The 12,325-nt window shown below is 37.8% G+C and overlaps 1 protein-coding gene across 4 annotated transcripts in view; it reads left to right on the forward strand.

Annotated features, from left to right (window-relative positions):
• Positions 1-12,325, forward strand: part of DNAJB4 (DnaJ heat shock protein family (Hsp40) member B4) — a 45,481-nt gene that overhangs the window by 4,086 nt on the left and 29,070 nt on the right. For 2 of the 4 annotated variants that reach the window (XM_070486661.1, XM_014849905.3), the window contains one exon: positions 485-689. The exons of 1 other annotated variant lie outside the window; for it this stretch is intronic. The gene's annotated coding sequence lies outside the window, so the exon portion shown is untranslated. Of the gene's footprint in view, positions 1-477; positions 690-12,325 lie in introns of all 4 variants that reach the window. One more of the 4 variants, XM_070486662.1, reaches the window with a different exon arrangement.

A 12,325-nucleotide genomic window follows, 5' to 3' on the forward strand; every position in this document is an offset into this window, starting at 1 on the left:
CCCCCCTGGTACATAGTTGTATATTTTTAGTTGTAGGTCCTTCTATCTGTGGCATGTGGGATGCTGCCTCAGCATGGCCTGGTGAGCGGTGCCATGTCCACGCCCAGGATCCAAACCAGCGTAACCCTGGGCCGCTGAAGCGGAGTGCGTGAACTTAACCACTTGGCCAGGGGGCCGGCCCCTGAACAGGCATTTTAGAGTGGCAAAATTGTATAGGCTTCCTGCGTCACCTTTATACCCATCACCTACCTCCTAACAACTCTTAGCCAGAGGGATCTGATAACTTCATGCTGCATGCTGTGTGTCATTCAGACCAGTCCTGTATTTTCCCAGTGCACAGTCACAACAGAGTCTGGTTAGATATAAGGAGGAAAGTGGCCACTTCAAATTAAAGTAAATGGTCTATGATGTTGTTAGGGTATTTGATCAGTCGGTTGGTCATTGGTCTTAATGACTTTTATATCTCTTCTGATTGAGTTTCTAGGATTCTGTTTCAGACTGGTGTGATTGGAAGCAGGAAATACTTGCATGTTAAAGGACAAAGTTGTTAACACAAATGTAACTTTGGAACATTGTGGAGAACAACAGTTTGACCAATGTCTGAAACTGAAGACAGTCCTATATAGTGAAAAGGACTCTGAACTTGGTCCCAGAGGATCTAGATTCAAGTCTGACCCATGTGCCCTTTGGTAAGTCATGCAACTTTTTCCTTTTACCAGCATACCAAAAAGAGAGAGCAGGGGCCAGCCTGGTGGCACAGTGGTTAAGTTCATGTGCTCTGCTTTGGCGGCCCGGGGTTCGCCAGTTCAAATCCCGGGCACAGACCTATGCACCACTTATCAAGCCGTGCTGTGGCTGGTGTCCCACATATAAAGTAGAAGAAGATGGGGGTAGATGTTAGCTCAAGGCCTATCTTCCTCAGCAAAAAGAGGAGGATTCGCAGTGGATGTTAGCTCAGGGCTAATCTTCCTCAAAAAAAAAAAAAAGCAATTTAATCTATTTCTGAAAAGTAGCGAACAATGAAGGATAATAAAAAGTCTTATGTTTTTACACAGTGATTTCTGTCTGTTTTCTGTCTCAGACATTACCATAGTATCATCTCACCCTCAGTTATTACACATTTCTTCTCTGATTTGGATGCTAAATTTGGTCATATATCCTGATTGAAGGGCTGTTAAAAGATTGAAGAACACTAGGATATTCCTCATGACCATCGATTTGCCCTAAATCCAGCCTTTTACCATCCTTGTCATTCCCACCTATTCATAACTGTAGAGCCCTTGGGCCATGGTGCATATCTTTCTCTTTGTCTGGAACACTTCTCACCTCTTTGATTTTACTGTTGCCCAGTGATTTCCATTTTTCCAGAAAGCCCGTCCAGAACTCTCAAATTTGGGGATTCCTATTTGTTCTCATGTACCATATCATGGTGATAATACTGTAATAGTATTTATCATTTATTTGGAATTCCTACTAGATTGTAAGGTCCATGACAGTAGGGTCTAAGTCTTTTTCTCTGTCTTTACTGCATAGCATGCTCTAAAACATAGTAATAGCTAATAATAGCTAGTGGTATATACTGGGCGCTGTTCTAAGTGCTTTACATATATTAAATTCATTTATTCTCACAATGGCTGTAGGAGATAGGTGCTATTAAAATCTTCATTTTGCTGGAGTACAGATAAGTTAACTAATTTGCCCAGGGTCACATGTTAGTAAGTGTTAGAGCTATGATTTGAACTCAGGCAGCCTGATGTGAAAGAATGGGAAGAATCTATAAAAAGTCAAGCAATGAAATGTATCTCTTTGTAATTTCTAAAGTGGGATTCACAACTTAGTATTTCTTCCCTGGATTTTAAAAATATTTGCATTAGTTTTTATCAAGACTTGGGCCAAAATTCGCCATGGGAAGGAAGCTCTTAATGTAAGGTAGTAAAAATAAACTACTTACAAAATTTGAAGAACCCATGTGTTGTATTACATGATAAAATTTTGTTTTTCTTTATTGTTAATTGCATTGGATGGATTAGTAATGTGCCTTACTGAAGTATATAGTGCTTTATGGCGTGTGTGTACATGTATATACACACACGTATACATATCTGTCTGAAGATGACTAGTGTTATTTTTCAAATACATTGTTCAGGGGATTTATGTCTTTGTAGTCCACATCACTAACTAGATTGTAAGCCTCTTCAAGACAAAGATAGAGTTGATTAATTTTAATTTCTCCCCCATGTTACACACAGCACCTATGATAGTGTTTGTACTGTCTACATATTTGATTCCTCCACAAAATAGCCAATCTGCCAAAAGAAGCTTATCAAGAGTTTTTAGATTAGACTCTTCTGAGAATTCTGAATAAAGTTCTTCACAGTTTAATGTTTTAGAATAATTAATACTTGAGGCAAATTTCTTTGTGAAGGTAAAATAAATTTTATCTGCCTTTTAGGAACTCTTCAGTGAAGGTGGAAGGTTTATGGGAGAAGTGGCGGGGTTTGCTAAAGTGTCATTCTCTACTTTAGAGGGTGCTTCAAATATAGTGAGAGAAGGAACATCCTTAGTATATCATACAAAGAGCCTCTTTGAATATATACAGAGTGTTTGGCTAGTTGCACACATCTGTTGGCGTCCTGTCTGTAAGCAGGATCTGTCCTTTGACCAGGATCATAGGAGATAAAATGCAGTGCCATAGAATGTATAGGAAATTGCATATCAGTTTAGTGAGAAAAGTTTAGAGCTGCCTGCCCTTGCTAGTAAGCCATGACGCTCCCAGCTTCCCATTACTTTAGGGATAATGCTGGGTTGAAATTTTGGGACTCCTGAAAGCATCTGTCTCAAAAAATTGGTCTTTACCACCCAGTTCTTTTTTTTTTTTTAATTTATTTTTCATTTTTCCTTCTTATCCCCAAAGACCTCCAGTACATAGTTGTATATTTTAGTTGTCGGTCCTTCTAGTTGTGGCATGTGGGATGCCACCTCAGCATGGCCTGACCAGTGGCACTAGGTCTGCGCCCAGGATCCAAACCGGTGAAACCCGGGGCCGCCAAAGTAGAGCGTGGAAACTTAACCACTCGGCTACGGGGCCGGCCCCTGCTACCCAGTTCTTGAGTGGTTTTAGCTAATTCTATAGCATGCATTTCAATAACTTATAATAAAGCTGATATATAATGCTGCAGAATATAATATATAATGAAACTGCAGAATAGATATATATGGTTTCATAATTTACTTTAAATTGATCCTATACTTATTCCCGAAATGTGTTTCCAAACCTGTGTCTGCAGCTACCTCGAAGACTCATTTTGCATGTTGCGTCTAAACCAAAATGTCGGGCCGGCCCTGAGGCTGAGCGGTTAAGTTCACATGCTCTCCTTTGGTGGCCCAGGGTTTCGCTGGTTTGGATCCTGGGCATGGACATGACACGGCTCGTCAAGCCATGCTGAGGCAGCATCCCACATGCCACAACTAGAAGGACCCACAACTAAAAATATACAACTATGTGCTGGGGGCCTTTGGGGAGAAAGAGGAAAAATAAAATCTTTTAAAAAAAACACAAAAAACCAAAATGTCTAAAATAAATTTACTGTTCCATTCTCTTTATTTTATGGTCAAAAACATGGTTTTTTTTTTTTTTCCCCTTCCCTACTTGGATCGTATGTTTATGCATCATTGGCTTTCACTTCTGTTACATTTGCCTTTTGCACTAAATTTTTAGCCCAAAAAGAGTCCGATAAAAAATTATCTTTTTTCATGAAACTTAACCTGACTAACCAATTCCAGTGATCCCCAACCTCCACTCCCAGAGACTCTGATTTAATTGACCTATCTGTATATGTAAAAACTTCCTAGATTGATCCTTAAAGTGCAACCTACACTTGAGAACCACTGAAATATAGCAAATCTCTGTGCTCTGTCAGACTTTTGCTTATTTTTAATGCCTTGCAGTTTGTTCTCTAGTTTTTATGGTCATATAGTCTTTAGAACTCAAGGTCTAGAAACATTTTCTGTTTTTGAACCCTGTCACCTTTTTGTTGATCTAGGCTAGGGCAATGTTTCTTAAGAGTCACCAGCGTCATCTGGAGTGCTTTGTAAAAATGTGGATACCAGGGCCCCACCTGAACCTAGTGAATCATGTTTTGGGAAGTCTACATTAAAAAAAAAAGCATCATATTTGATTCTTAGGCTCATCAAAGTTTGAAAACTGCCCTTTTATGCAAAAAGAATATTTAATAAGTACAGAATTAAGCTGAATTAAATTTTGTTTCCCCAGCTAGACTGTAGTAAATGTTCTAAATACAGAGATCTTGTCCTCTCTCCTTTTTCCTCTGTATAGGAAAGAGGGCTAGTGAGGAACTGGATCTTACTTTTTGCTTTCCCCAGTAGAGCTTAGTGCTTTTATGTTGGTAAATCTTAATAAATATCAAGTTGAATTCTGTATTATTATACTTACCGTTTTCCTGCAAAGCTAGAGCTCAACAAATTATTGAATATGTCGTTATGACTGTTGAGGGCCTTTGAGGCTAGATTGCACTGAAGAGTAGCTTCACTCAAGCTTTCCTTAGAATATCAGACTCGGAAAGACCTTAAAGATCATCTAGTCTGTTTCTTTCATTTTATGGTGGAGACACTTGTGACCCAGATTGCTTGAGTGCCGTGTCCAAAGTGACAAGGTTAATTACAGAGCCAAGACCAGATTCCTAATGTTGTCCTGTTTATTTCATGAAATAAATTCTATATGAAGCAGTGAGTGGGTTAAAGTTTCAGATGGAAGTTTTCTGCTTCTTAGGTACCAAGGGAAGAAGAATCTGTGCAGAACCGAAAACATCTTGATTTTTGTAATCAGACATCTACTTTTACTCATAAGATTTACTTTTTGAAATATCACTGGAAGATGGAGGATCTTTGCCAATGGAATACTTAACTGAAGAGGGATGGGTATGAGATATAAAACTCACTTGGCATATAGTTTTGTTGTTGTTTTTTAGTGGGACTTTGCTTCTCTCTTCTGACATTTTCATGTCTCTATTTATAGCAGTGATCTCTCTGGAATTTGCCTTCTGATTCTGTTTCTTCTTTTATGTTGCTTCATATTAACTGATATTCTCACTTCATTTTTTAAAAAGTGTATTTGAAAGGACTTGAGAAGGAAAAGAATTAAAATTTTTAGAAAGAGTAATCTGAAATTACTGTTTCCCTGTGACTTATCATAATCATTGTTTATAACAGGTCATCTAATTGTAGTACCTAATGATACAAATAGTAATTTTTCAGCATAGAATGGTATTTTATTTTTTAAATTTAAAAGCATATGAAGCCTACAATAAATTCCTTTTATTCAGGAGAGAGATTACTTTTAGATTCTTAGCAACCTTGCTCCTTAACTATGTGCTTTGATACAAGTGAAGATGAAGAGATTTTAGTTAGACCCTTTAAATGGTAAGCTCCTTAGGGGCCAGAGCTGTCTTGTTTATCTTTGCGATTAACATAATACCTGGCATCCAGTAGGTCCTTATTAATCTTTTCATTTATTCAGTTCAGTAAAAATCCTGGGCATTGTTCTAGAGATAGAATAGTGAACAAAATATACAACTCTCATCCTCATGGGGCTTATTCTACTTAGTGGATGTTGAATGAAACCATGAATCATTTTGCAAAGACTCCATATTTGTTTTCAGATAGTCATTTGCTTAAGTCTAAAAAAGAGTAGTCTGTAGTTTATTAAGCAGTGAGTTGAAGAGTTGGAATGGGAAAACTTAATGATCATTCATTAAACATTTATTTCCTAGTTTGAGTATGTAAAATTATTTGAAATAATCACATAATTGCTAGTCATTGTCATCCTGATTGTCATCGAATTCATGTTCTTTTTGTAACCCTGAGTAAAGGCCTCAGTTGCTAGCCAGACCACATCCAGGGAACTTCATCTCAAATCAGATACCACTGAGTGCCTCTGACTGTGTTGGCCCAAAACTCCGTTCACACCAAAGTTCTAGTTGCTTACTTGTTTATTGTCTCTTCTTTACAGCAGAGTGAGAGTGCCACAGGGCATCTTGTCTGTTTTAGTCACCACTGTATTCAAGTGCATAAAATAGGGTGCCACATAGTAGATGTTAATAAATATTAACTAAATCAATCCTTGACCACTCAGAATGCAGTTCCCTCCCTACTCATGGCTACAGCCCGCATCTAGTTTTCATCCAGATTACTCAAACAATAAAAATCTTCGACTCCAATATTCTTCTCTCAAGAAGAGTTCTCCTTACTTTAGCTTGTTTACTAATGTACTACATCTGTTCTTCTAGTCTTTTGACACTGCCCCTTTCTTTCAGTCTCTTACTTCCTAGCCTCCCTTTGAAAGTTGTCAACTTCCATCCCTTTGTCTTTCAGTTGTGTCCACTCTTTAAATCCACAACTTTTAATCACTTAAAATAGATTTTTGCATTTAGATGAGCTTCAATTCACCATATGCTATGTAAGTGCCAAGTTATTGAGCCTTGCAAGTTTAACCTTTTTAGGATCTCAGTTTGTTCTTTGGTACCCTAAGCATTGTTATGAAAATTAAATGAGATTATCATAATCAGGTACTATTGCCCATAAGTTATGAAAACTCTTATTGAATAATAACCAAAAAATCCAGGTGCAGAGTGGCTCTACAGCTAGTTGATTTAGCAGCTCAACAATATATGGGGTATCCCATGTTTTTTTCATCTTTACCCCCTGCCATCCTCTGCATGTGGCTTAATGCTCCTAATGATTGCATAATGGTTGCCACAGTTCCTGGTGTTAATGCAGTCATGATTGTAAAGTAGAAGAAAGCTTCTTCTCTTTAAAAAGCAAGAAAACCTTTCTACTACCCCCTTCCCCTGGATACAAATTGGACTAGCCTTGTGCTGAGCAGAACTGAGTCACAGACTTACTCTAACAGGTATCATACTTGGTTTTGAATAATTAAGATTCATCTCCTGGGGCTAAGGAAGAGGCCTCACCTTCCTAGTAGTAGTTATTATTACTACTACATTTGTGAATCTTAGGACTTTGTCCTTGGACCTTTTGTATTTCCTGTCTACATTCACTCTAGTATAATCTTTAGTCTCCTGGTTTTGAAGATCACTTCTATTCACAATTTTTTATCTTCCCTCTTGACTGCTTCTATGAATACCGGATTTATATGTTCAACTGCCTGTTAGAGATTACCATATGTAAGCTTAATAGGCATCTTAAACTTAATATGTTTCATATTGAACTCCCTAATTTCCCCCTCCGGCTCTTCTGTCTTCCTATGTTAGTAAATAGCAGTTCTTTTCTTTCAGTTTACTGAAGCTGAAAAACCTTGGAGTCATTATTGGTTTCTCTCAAATCCCACATCTAATTCATCAGGAAATCCTATCGACTCTACCTTTAAAATAAATAAAATAGTGCCTCCACTGCTACATCGTGGTCCAAACCACCTGAACTATTGCAGTTCATTCTTATTGATCTTCTCTTTTTTTCTTAAAGGTATGCCTTTTTGTTGTTTTTTTAATTTGGTGAGGAAGATTGGCCCTGGGCTAACATCTGTTTCCAATCTTCCTCTTTTTTTCCCCTTCTCCAAAGCCCCAGTATATCCTAGTTGTAGGTCCTTCTAGTTCTTCTATGTGGGATGCCGCCTCAGCATGGCTTGATGAGTGGTGTATAGGTTCATACCCAGGATACAAACTAGCAAACCCCAGGCTGCCTAAGTGGAGCGTATGAACTCAACCACTAGGCCCCCAGGCTGGCCCCCTTATTGATCTTCTGTCCTTGCCCACCATCATTCCCCAGTCTTTCTTAACATAGAAGCCAAAATGATCCCGTCATTCTTCTGCATAAAACTCTCCAGTGGCTTCTCATCTTCCCTCAATCCAAGTCAAAGTCTTAGTGTTCTAGAAGACTCTACACTGTCTAGCCACCTATTATTCCTCTGACCATCTCCCAACACCTTTACCACCCCACATCATCATTCTGACTTGGCTGCGCCTCACAGATGCCTGTCGTTCCCTCACCTCCAGGCTTTTGTACTGGATATTTTCCTCTACCTGGTATGTTATACCCCCACATATATACGTGTGGCTTTCCCCCTTTCCTCTTTGGGGTCATAGTACAAATGTCATTGTCTCTGTGAAGGCATTTCTGGCCACCCCATCTAAAATTTCAATTCTCTTATTTCCCTTTCCTACTTTATTTTCCTTAGTTCCTACCACCATCTAACATCTCATATAGTATTTTTTAAAATGTTTTTAATCATTAAAATATTTTAAAATTATATCTCTCCCATTGGAATGTGAAGTATATGAGGTAGGGATTTTTGTTCATACTGTATCCCCAGTACCTGGAAAGGTGCTGTGGCATGTGGAAGGTCCTTAATAAAATGTTCATGAATGATGTGAGTATCCATTTGTCATGGTTTCTGGTTTTGCCTAGGTCCTCAGGAAGATTTAGTAATCCTTTACTTGTTCTGATCAGTTTCCTTCCTGTTTCCTATAATTGCTGTACCAAACCATCGCCATTCTTATCAAATGCCCTACTTGTATACTCAGCTCTTTAGTAGTGGCTCTCCTTTTTAACAAAATTTTTAAGAGCATTGATAGCATCTATGAACTTTTTCGCTTTCCTAGTCCTCTTGCCTTCAAATTTATAAATTTGTCCTTATTTATTTTATTTTAATCTAGAGCCCACTTCTAATTTTGTTCAAATTTCGTCGGTACCCTTGCTACCAAGCCCTCCTATCTTCTCTGTGACCCTACTTAAGCAATCGTTTATTTTGTTATGTATTTTATTTATTTTTATATGTCTTATTTTCCGCTATATTGTTTTCTTCCTTTCTTGACCGTCTTAAAACTTCCTTTATCCATCCCTTATTACAATTCTCTCTCCTTTCCTTCAGATGACTTTCTTGATATGTCTAAATTTACTATTCCATTTTCATATCCCTCTTATTATTCAATTTACTAGATTCTGGCTTTTGCCCACAATTCCATCTACCTCATAGGATTGTTGTGAGAGACTAAATAAGGTTATATGTATTAAGTTTTTAGAGTAATGCTTGCACATAGTTAATGTTTTCTTTAGTGCTTACCATGATTAGCTGTAACTGCTGCATCCAAAATCATTCTCACTCTTGTGGGTACATTCTTGACTTTCCTATATCGTTCATGAAACACTATCCTCCTTTTGCTTTTGGGACACCAGTGGTATCAGGATGCTTTCAACTCCAAGTAACAGAATCTCTTTAACAATAAGTTCAATGATAGGTGGTTCCAAGATTGATTCAGAGATGCAACAACACTAGCAAGGACCCAGGCTCTTGTTCTCTTTGTACTCTACTATTCTCACTGTGTCACAGATGTGTACTCTCAGGGTTGTAAGAAAGCAAGCATCATATTTTCATCATCCAAAAGCAGAGGCAGTGCTGGGGTTTCTCCTGGGTAGGTATCTCTTTATAGGGAGGACAGTCCCCCAAGTTCCCAGAGCATTTCCCTTACATCTCATTGGCCACCCCTACACCCGTCACTGGCAAAAGGAAAAGTGATTACTGTGATTGACTTATACTAACCATGGGACTGGGAGAAGCTCCGTCTTTCCTTGAGTTATTACTCTATTCTGGAAGAAGTTAGCTATCCGTTAGCCAGAAAGAAGATAGGAATGGCTGTTTGGTTTGTAATCAGTAGTGTTTGCCATACCTCTCACCTGGCTGATCTCTGATTGTTTCTTCTCGGTGTTTTTCATTTGTCTCCTCTTGATTGATGCGCCCCTTAAAGGCTGGTCATCCCAGAGTTTTGTCTTTGATTCTTTCAAAAATTATTCCTCTTTTACACTTTAAAATACCACCTGTGTTTTGATCTATTCTAAATCTTTATTTCCAGCTAAGGCTTCTTTCCTAAGCCCCAGTTCAGAATATCCAACTCTCTCCTGGATGTCTTCATTCACATTCAGTGCAATTGAATATTGTACTAGGTTTTCAGGAGTCACAAAGTAAATAAACCTTGCCCTGTATGATCTTACATTATAGTTGGGAAGTTGACCAGAGAAACAAGTTACTACAACACGGGTAATAATTAGGAATACAGTCTTATCAAGCAATAAAGTTTACCAAGCATAGAAATAGCATAGGTGAAGGGATGATTAATAGGGTTATAGGCTTGTTCTTAACAGAATTCATCTTTCCCTTCAAATGTACTCTTCCTGTATTCTGTTCTTTTGTTAGTAGCCCAGCTGTGCACACCTTCGTTCAATCGAGAAACCAGGGCAATCTAAAATCCTTGCAAATTGCCACATATAGTTGGTTGGCAAATTGTACATATTCTGCCTATTTATTACTTAAATTTACCCATTTGTCTTTTTATATGATAGTCATTATACTTTAGGTCCTTGTAATTTCTCATTTCATTGAATTATTCACTCAGTACAAGTTAACTGAACTGCAATGTGTTATAAGTAAGGCCTTCTACTAGACAAAAAGTTCTGGGGGAAAAAAACCCAGGATCGTTCAGGGAGGTTACAATCCAGTGGGTAAGTCATAAGCAAACAAATGGTTATATAGTTGTGATAAGTGATAGAGTAGAGATACTGGGAAAAATGTGGCAACTTAAGGTCAGGGGAACCTAACCCAAGCTGGGGCTCAGACTTGCCCAACTAGAGGCTGAGTCTCAAAGCAGCAGTATGCTGTGTGGAATGAGGAAGAGGGGAATACCCACACATCACTTGTTTTATAGATACTAAGGAAATGTGGCTCCAAAGACGTTACTTTGGATGACTGTGTACTTATTAATGTTGCTCTTGCTCAAAAATAATTTTTAACTCATAATTTAGAGATGATCAGTAGTAATGCATCATTGTACATTGATCCTTCGTTATTCACCAATTCTGTGCTTCAAGTTTGCCCATTTAGTGAAATTTATTTATAATTCCGAAATCAGTACTCAGGGTGCTTTCCCAGTCATTTGCAGACATGTGCTTGGGGAGAGCAGCAAAAAATTTGCTATGTTCCCAGCTGAGATCCAACAAGGGAGTGTTTAGCTTTCTTGTTTCAACTCTTATAAACAAGTCTTTGTCGTCTATCTAGTGCATTTTTGTAATTTTTGCATTTTTGTTGGTGATTTCACTGTTTAAAGAAATGTTTCAGTGAAGTGCTGAAATGCTGCCTGGTGTTCCTAAGCTCAAGAAGGCCATGATGTGTCTTATGGAGAAAATACGTGTGTTAGATAAACTTCTTTCAGGCATGAGTTATAGTGCTATTGGCCATGAGTTCAATGTTATATTAAATAAGGTGTCTTTAAGCGGAAACACATAAAACAAGATTATATATTGATGAGTTGACTTAACCTTCTGTTTCCCTAAGGGACAATGATTCAGCATTCACGACTCTAGCATCCCTGGCAACTTTATAGAACATAAGTGTGGCAAATAATGAGAATTTTCTACTTTCAGGGTAAATTTGATTTTGAGAAGTAGCCAAAGTCATTTACGGCCAGGAGTGATGAGTTAGATGAGGATGGTCAAGCTGGACAACATGGAAATATGATTATTAAAGTCTTTGTCAACCTTTTAAAATACATGAGCCCATTTTGATAAACATCTTAACTCACCACCATAAATATTCTAATATATTTCTCTTAGCAGACATGCCTAGGTGAGAATTAGTGTACAAGTTTTATTTTACCATCAGCCAGACTGATGTTTTATAGTGAAAGCTGAGTGTTTATAGTGAAGACTATAGTTTTTTAAAAGTTTGCTAGATATAGTAAAATTTTATGGTGTTTAGTGGTTTTTTTACACTGTCCTCTCCCTTCAGTCAAGAATAATTTGTATAGAGTAGTGGTTGACAAACATTTTCTGTTAAGGGCCAGACAGTAAATTTTTAGGCTTTGTGGGTCATACAGTCTCTGCTGCAGTACTCAGCTCTGCCACTGGATGGCGAAAGCAGCAATAGACCATAGGTATTATTTTATATCTTATAAACTCCTGGGGGCAGGGATGTCTTAATACCGTTTTATCCTTCATGATGCACATAACACAAGAAGGTCTCAATAACTTTTCCTTGACATACTGATTTAGCCTAGATAATTAAAAAGCTATATATATATATATATATACAGCTTTCTTGTTTCAACTCTTATAAACAAGTCTTTGTCGTCTATCTAGTGCATTTTTGTAATTTTTGCATTTTTGTTGGTGATTTCACTGTTTAAAGAAATGTTTCAGTGAAGTGCTGAAATGCTGCCTGGTGTTCCTAAGCTCAAGAAGGCCATGATGTGTCTTATGGAGAAAATACGTGTGTTAGATAAACTTCTTTCAGGCATGAGTT

The sequence above is a fragment of the Equus asinus genome, chromosome 16 (genome assembly GCF_041296235.1).
Source record: "Equus asinus isolate D_3611 breed Donkey chromosome 16, EquAss-T2T_v2, whole genome shotgun sequence".
Classification (NCBI taxonomy): domain Eukaryota; kingdom Metazoa; phylum Chordata; class Mammalia; order Perissodactyla; family Equidae; genus Equus; species Equus asinus.